Source organism: Gavialis gangeticus, unplaced genomic scaffold (genome assembly GCF_001723915.1).
Source record: "Gavialis gangeticus isolate Ggan-Ray unplaced genomic scaffold, GavGan_comp1, whole genome shotgun sequence".
Classification (NCBI taxonomy): Eukaryota; Metazoa; Chordata; order Crocodylia; family Gavialidae; genus Gavialis; species Gavialis gangeticus.
This window is the reverse complement of record NW_017728996.1, coordinates 45,042,978-45,050,982: the sequence shown is the minus strand read 5'-3', so window position 1 is coordinate 45,050,982 and position 8,005 is coordinate 45,042,978. Positions and strand designations below refer to the sequence as shown.

Below are 8,005 nucleotides of genomic sequence, written 5' to 3'. Positions count from 1 at the left end.
GGGAAGGTTTAAGTTGGACATCAGGAGGCGCTACTTCACAGTCAGGGCGGCTAGGGTCTGGAACCAGCTTCCAAGTGAGGTGGTGCAGGCTCCCACCCTGGGGGTTTTTAAGAGGAGGTTGGATGACCACCTTACTGGGGTCATTTGGCCCCAGTGCTCTTCCTGCCATGGCAGGGGGTCGGACTAGATGATCTGCTCAGGTCCCTTCCGACCCTGGAGGCTATGAAACTATGAAACTATTCCTCATGCCTATGCATGGTGTTTCAGCCAGGTGCCTCAGACTCCTTGTTGCCCTCTCTTGCTGTATTTGCCCCAGTCTATGTTTCCAAACTTTCCAGGGCTGAAAGCTCTTATCAATACCTTGGGTCACTGAATCCCTGCAGTACCACTTCTATTGCAGAGAGAGGTCTGTGAACATAGACATGGCCCATTGTCTCAAGCTGCCATACTGCATAATGGTGCTGTTACACAGATTAATGTCACCAAGGTCTGGATTAGGTGATCAAACTCATTTTATACTTTTATAATTATTTGCATCTATGGTGCATCTTGCTTTTGCCATTTCAGCCCATATAAGTCCCTAAGGTAGCGATTCTCAGCCAGGGTGCCACAGGATCCTTTAAGGGTACCTTGCAATATTAGCACTATTATGTGCATAGGCAGAGAGAGAAAAAAATATTTGGGGGGGATGAGCGTGTGTGTGCATACACGCACCCCATGGTGTGCAGGGAAGTCTGAGAGAAAGGGCAGGGGGAGGGGGAAGGGCCATAGGGGGAGGCAGATTGAAGCCCCAATGGGGAGGGAGAAAGTGGGGCACAGGCAGGAGCCACTTGCCCCAGCACCCTGCTTCTGCCTGTGCCCTGCTCCCTCCCTCACTGCTGGGGCTTTGATCTGCCCCCCTCCTCCCCCTCCCCCCCCCAGTCATGAGGGAGGGAGTGGAGCTAGGGCAAAGGCAGGCCCTGCACAGCTGGGGCGAGGCATGGGACAGAGCCTCAAGTGGCTTATCTGGGGGCACCTGGCACGGGGAGGGAGTGGTGGCTCCTGCCACTGCACACACCCTGGGAGGGCATGGAGTCCATGTACCTAGGATCTGTGCATGGGGTGAGGGCGGGCTGCGGACTGGGGCTGGGCTCTTTCTGGCAGGGGGGTTGGGCCATGCTGCACTCAGGGCGGGTGGCAGCAGTGCTGGGAGGAGAGGTTGCAGGGGCTATGGCGAATTTTGTGGTGGCTGCAGACCCTCTGTAGCCCCCATTCCAGTGCCGCCACTGACTACCCAGCCCACCCCCCACCCCACTAAGAAGAGCCCAGTGTAGCCCTGGCCCGGGCCTGCAGCAGCAGCTCACTCTGCCTTGCACAGATCTGGGGCACGCTCCCCCCATGCCTCCTGAAGTACGTGTAGCAGCACGAGCAATGGCCCCCAGATGATCCACTCGCGGCTCAGTCCTGCATCCCATGCCGTCCTGCCCCAGCTGTACAGCACCTGCCCCAGCCCCACCCCCACTCCCTCCCTCACAGCTGCATGTTCACCCCTCCCCTGCACCCACCGGAAGCCCATGCCCAGGCGGCCTTGTGGCCCTACCATTGCCCCACGTTTGAGGGGAGGGCTAAGCGCCATTAGCTGCCCCTTCCGCCATCTACGATTATGTGTGCAAACACTTAAATGTGATATACAGGATGAACCCAGAGATTCCAAATAAGAATCCATAGTGTCAAAAACATTCTGACTTGTCACTTTGAGATTTTTGCAACTATTGCTCTATTCTTTGCAACAGCTGTTCTCTTATTTTTCCATAGTCAAAAAGCAAGTGAAAAACTAAGATCTGGCATTTTCCAAAGGGTGCCTAGATTCTAACAAAGAGGTGTGTCCCTAGTCTAAAAAAGTTGAAAATTATTTATCTAAGGGCACATTGACTTTACAGGGCATCTTACATTACAAATGTGCTACCTGCCTGGACTCGATAAACTCATACTGTACATCTCTGATTAGTTAATTTATAAGGTGCAAAACTACCTTGCATTCTCCCTAACTACAGACAAAATAGCTAACTACCTCTCACCTCTTTTTGATGTAAATTAAGCCAACAGAAGCACTCTTCTGTAAGCAAATTTGTCTCTACCATGCTGGCACAGCTACACTGGGCATGAATGTCTGATTATCTCGCATCCGTAGCTGACAAAGCGGTTCTGATGCTTTGTGGTCCTGCACAGCGTGCAATCATTTAGTGCAGACTGGGTGTGAAATGACACCATCTTGGTTTGGTAACACTGCAAACTCATTTTGCTCAGGTATAAATGACCGTGCAATTCATGGGGCAATGCTGAGTCCTCTCCTTGCCTTTCTTGCTTACAGTGATGGTTCTAGCTGTGCTAAGAGTGCTTCTGTCCTTGAAAACAAAAGGTAGATTACAGAAGCCTAAAAATGATGTGCTTATTTTGAGAACAAGCCCACAAAACGATGGCCTGTTTTGCTAACCACCCTAAACCCAGCCTAGGTGCAATGAGGTTCATGAAATTCTGGGTACACCCTTCCGTCTTCAATACACAGGTGAGGATTTACAGTCTCAGTGGATTTGGCTGTGTTTTGCTGATAACCCTAACACAGGGCAGCCCTCAGACTCATGGCCGTCCTCAGAGGAGGCCAGCTCCTAGTTTCCCCTTGTTTTTTGATTACAGAAAAATAGTAGAGCAATTGTGTTGCAAAGAACTCAAGCAGACCACAACAAGTCAGAATGTTTTTAACCCTATATGTTCCTATTTTGCATTTCTGTTTCTCCATGAATCATGTTTGCACACGTCACCGTGCTATTGCATGGCACTCCATGGCATCCTTGAAGGGATCACAAAGCATCCCACGGTGCCATGGTGCCCTGGTTGAGCATCACTGCACTAAGCATGGTTTCCTATATATTTACTATATTCTGAAAAGGCCTCCTTGTAACTGGATACACCCTGGGGTTGCTGTAGCACCCCCTTGATGGTTGCCTTAGTCCTATCCAGCCTTCATTCCTGCCTCTTAGGGTCTTTCTCTGGTGTCTCATCTGCCACGTCTTGTTGTTGTTAATGAAGAAGGGAAGAAGGGAGACTTCTCTTTGGAGGCTACTGAGCCTTAGGTGCGTATCCTAGTTCTTTCTTGGCTACTTCGTGGGCTCAACTTGACCCACTTGACTTGGGACTCAGACCCTGACATCCAAAGCCTCTCTCTTTCTGCACCAGACTAGTACTGGGCCCCTTCAAAACCAACTGGTGTCCAAGCTTCAACCTGTTTAGCCTCAGTTCCTTTTTCTTCCACCCAAGGTCTCTCAGTCCAGGTCTGCTGACTGGGCCCTAGCTCTTTGAGCTTCAGCCTCACAGCAGAGTGCCTGCCACATACCCTGCTCATGGCCTTCCCTGTCCCTTCAGCCACTCTCAGTCCTCCAGTTCTCAACAAACATAAACACCTGCACAACAGAAATATAACCAAACTGCTTTCATAAAGTTCTTCCCTTGTCAAAATCCTTTGGAGGAGATAACTGAAGCTTCAGATCACTTTTTTTCATTTTATTTTAAGGACTTTTGTGTGGGGGGTTTAAAAATTAGGTAAGAGAATCAAAATTAATCTTATTAATAAAGGAAAGCTTCAGCTAAAAGGGATATAAAGCCATTTAAAAATCACTCCCTTTTGGAATGTTTTCCATCTACTATTGTTTCTGAGGTTATTCTAACTGAGAGAGATTAGAGGAAACAGTGGCAGCACTCTGCAGATTTTCAGTTTCCCTAAAACTGTTAATCTCTTTCCCTTGTTGGTTGTGGGTTTGTTTGTTTTTTTTACACAGGAGCAGGAAGGAGCAAAACATTTTTTAAAAATAGGACAACGTAATTGTATAAAACCACCCGAAGTGGCAGAGGGAAACCAGGGCATCTGTAGGATCTGAAACTACTTTAATTTTTTGAAGCTGATGGGACACAGGCCACTTGAAATCCATTTAACCTTGGAGCACTATAATCTTTCTATAATGAAAAGTAGGAGTCTGGGTCACCAAGCTCTGCAAGTGAGGCAAGGAAACAATTTCATCTCTAATGGTTAGATGAGGGCTGGACTTTCTGACAAGGAAACACTCTCGTTTCTTTTGAGCTCAGTAATCGTGTTCATTTCTGCTTAGAAACTGTTTCCCATTCTTTAAAAACCTTTAAAAGAGCATAAGGTGCTGAGTTGAATAATAATGCATGCAGGAGTCTCTTAATATAGGGAGCTGGTTTATGTTTTTCTGGTGAAAAAGAAAATAAAATATTTGTGTGTATTTTAAAGATGGGAAATACAGCACTGTTTTGTCTTTTGCTTTTTTCCAGACAGGCTCTGGAGAGCTGAGAGTCTTCACTAGTTGCTAATCACTACGATTAATTTTCACCAAACTGGGTTGACTGTTTTCCCATGATAGAGAGGCAAAATACGACCCCTCTGGAGATGTGGTTTTTATAGTCAACTGTACTCTCTGCTTAAAGCATCCTGAGTGAATCTGAGGAAGAAAATGCCGCATGGGATTGCTCTTTCCCCTCCTCCCCTCACCCCTCCCTCAGTCTATGGAGAAATACCCCTGAACAGTGAAGAGTGGCTGGGAGGTGAAATGAAGGCACATATTGTGTTGTTGCCTTTCTCTCCCAAGCAAGGCCCTCCCAACCCTTTCCCACATGATTTGAGGTTGTCCAGCTCTCCTCTGGACAGTTTCTGTGGCTTCCAGAAACTCCCACTGTGGAACTTAGGAACTGACACGCTAGTTCAGACCAATGCTCCATCTAGTTCAATATCCTGTGTTCAACAGTTGCCAGTAAAAGCTGACTCAATGGAAACAGCAAGAAATCTCGAAGTGGGCAATTATGGAATGACTATGCCATAAAGCCTTTCAGTGCTAACTTACTACCCCTTATAGTTTTGTCAGAAAAACAAGAATCAGAGACTTTTCCTCTGGGTTCTCCAGGGTGTTTAGTGCTATCTATACTGTATAGTCGTTGGGGCTGTAATCTGCATGCACCCAAGCACTCTTGGTGTTTAATATTAAGTAATACCTTCTTCAAAGCAATCACAGTGTCTCAGCTCCTGCTTGCGTACTATGGGCACTTGTACACAAGACACCGAGGTGATGTGCAAGTGATGAAAATTTTCCTTTGTGTAGCTTAGTAGCATCACACTTTACAGGCAACCCCCGCTTAACACTCTTGATTGGCAATGGAAAAACCTAGCGTTAAGCAGAACCGCGCTAAGCAAAATCCATTTCCCCATAGGGTTTAATGTAAATAGAAATAATTGGTTACTGCTGCTTCTTGCTGTAGCTCCTCACCATCACCACTGCCTCTTCCCACCCCTCCACTTGCCTGCTGGCCACTCTGGCCCCACGTGCCAGTCCATGCCCCACGTCCTGCCAGTTCCTGCACCATGGGGCCCCACACTCACTGCTTCTTGCTGCCGCTGCTTCTCCCCACCCCCCTGCTTACCAGCTGCTCCAGCACCATGTGCCAGCTTGGGCCCCGTGCTCTTGCTGCCCTGCTCTGGGCCCTTGCCGCCACTGGCAGGGGCCCCGCACTCATGCCTGCCCCCTACTTGCTGCTTCTTGTCACTGCTGCTTCTCCTCCCCCCGCCCCCCTCCAGCTACTCTGGAACCACATGCTGGCCCAGGCCCCCCGCTCCTGCTGCCCTGCCCTGGGCCCGAGGTTCCCTCTAAGGTGCATGCATTTGCAGCAATGCACAAGTAAAAGGCTGGCCGTGTACAAAATTTTTTAGGCCGCACACCCGCTGGGATAGGAGCTGGGCTGCGGTGTCAGACACTTACATGATGATAAGTTCCTCCGAAAGCCGAGGTGGAGGCGGGGGCAGGGGTGGGAGCCTGGCGTGAGCTCTGCTAGCTCCAGCAAACTGCTCCATTCCCCCACTTTGTCTTGGGGAGCGAGGAAGCACATGGAATCAGGGCTGGGGAGTGGAGCACTTCCCTGGAGCTGGCAGAGCCCCCGGAGCAGTTCCCTGGAGCTGGCAGAGCCTGTGCCAGGCCCCAGCCCCAGCCTCCATCCCTGCCTTGCCTCACCTCAGGGAGGAGCTGCTGCCTGCACTGAGTGAGGCTCTGCCAGCTCCGGGGAGCTGCTCTGTGGGCTCAGGGGAAGTGCTCCACTCCTCAGCCCTGATGCCACGAGCAGTTCCCCAGAGCCGGCAGAGCCTCACTCGGGGCAGGCAGTGGCTCCTCCCTGAGGTGAGGCAAGGCAGGGATGGAGGCTGGGGCTGGCGCAGGCTCTGCTGGCTCCAGGGAACTGCTCCGCAGGCTCTGCTGGCTCTGGGGAACTGCTCCACTCCCCAGCCCTGATGCCACGTGCCTCCTCGCTCCCTGAGGTGAAGCGGGGGAGCAGAGAAGTGTCCTGGAGCTTGTGGAGCTTGCACCAGGCTCCAGCCCCAAAGCCCCCTAGCCCACCGGTCTCCAGGACCCAGCCCCTCCTGCTTGCCCCAGGTGAGGAGTGAGGAGTTTACCTTCAGTAAGTGTCCCACGCCGCACCAAAGCAGCGTGCTCACAGACCGAAGCGGTGCGCTTGCGGACTGAAGCAGTGTGCTCATGGACCGCTACTTCTTAGAGGGAACATTGCCTGGGCCCCTGCTGGCCTTGGCTCTGGAGCACCAGTGCGGGCCCCAAGCTCATGCCCACTTGCCTGCCCAATCGCTGCCACTCACCACTTCCTGCTGCTGCTTTGCTGAGCACTATAACGAAACTGGCTCAGCACTAAGTAAAATGAGGCATGAATTTTAAATGAGCACTATAGCAAAATAGCACTAAGTGAAACCGTGTTAAGCGGGGGCTGCCTGTACACATATGCAAGCTTTAGGGGTTTTAAATTCTCATAGTTACAAACTAAACCGCATTCTGATGTAGTTTAGTATGTAAGTGCCAAATTGCAACTATGCAGCCATTAATTTGTTATATGTATATGGTAATTCACTAATTGCATGTACTGAGCTGCTTTGTCCACCAAGTGTCACTAAAATTTGTAGATATTTGTATGTAATGAATGTGTTAGGACACCAGGTGTAACTGCAGAACCTAACATGAATCAATCTTCTGCTGATCTCTTTTTATTACGTTATTAAACAAATAATTCAAAGAAACTAATCAGTCCTTGTCATCTCGTATTTTACTTGGTGGGATGGGTGTCCAAAAGGCCCTAAGGTATGTTGAGGGGTTTAAGATCAGGGTAATCCTGGGCTCTTTTGGAGATCAATCAAGGATGTCTATGTATGTGCTCCCGCTCCATTATCAGGGATAATGTGGTGCGTAGTATACCCTGACCCCCTTAGCACTATTATACAAATACTACACAGTGAACAGTGAAGCATGCTGTTGTCAGTGAAGTATACTAGTCTTCCGCTCTAAGCATTTAACACCTAATAGGAGGTTAATGGGGCTGCAAAGTTCCCTTGCTGTTCAGACAGCTGACAGTCTTTGCAACAACAGGGGAGGTGAGCTCTGGCCCTATAGGTGTGTTCTGCTCAGAGCAAGTAACACCTGGTTGTGAGTATAATTGCACACCTTAGCAGCAGCTATTTTTTTCCATCCCCGTGCTCCCCACAAGTTAGCAATCAGGACCTTAACCGGACAAGTGGGTTGCTGGCTTGTAGTGACAATTAGCATGGACTAAACCCTGCCTGACTGGTTTTGATGACTGCCAAACATCTGGTTGAACTCCTGACCCATTCCCCGCCCCATCCCCTCCCCCTCAGGCTTCTGCTACAACAAGAAGAGGGGTCTGATCCCTTCCCACAGCCTGCCTGGTGAGCTGGGGGGTGGGGCTAGCGGCACTGGCCTCTCCCCACCTCGGCCTTGCTCCTTGGAGGCAAAGGGGGATGGCAGGGACCAAGGCGCTGCCATGATGGAGGGGACAGAGCAGGGGGGCAAGGCCAGTGGCGCTGGCATTGCCCCCCACCGGCCCTGCTTCTTGGAGGCAGCAGCGGTACAGGGTGCTAGCAGTGCAGCATTGGCCTCACCCCCCCCCCCCCCCC

General features: G+C 50.4%; 1 long non-coding RNA gene across 1 annotated transcript in view; it reads left to right on the top strand.

Annotated features, from left to right (window-relative positions):
• The window catches only part of LOC109288714, a 32,729-nt gene extending 27,169 nt beyond the window's left edge, over positions 1 to 5,560 (top strand). The window contains exon 3 of the long non-coding RNA XR_002095212.1: positions 4,327 to 5,560. This is a non-coding gene — a long non-coding RNA (uncharacterized LOC109288714). The remainder of the gene's footprint in view (positions 1 to 4,326) is intronic.
• The last annotated feature ends 2,445 nt before the right edge of the window (positions 5,561 to 8,005 follow it).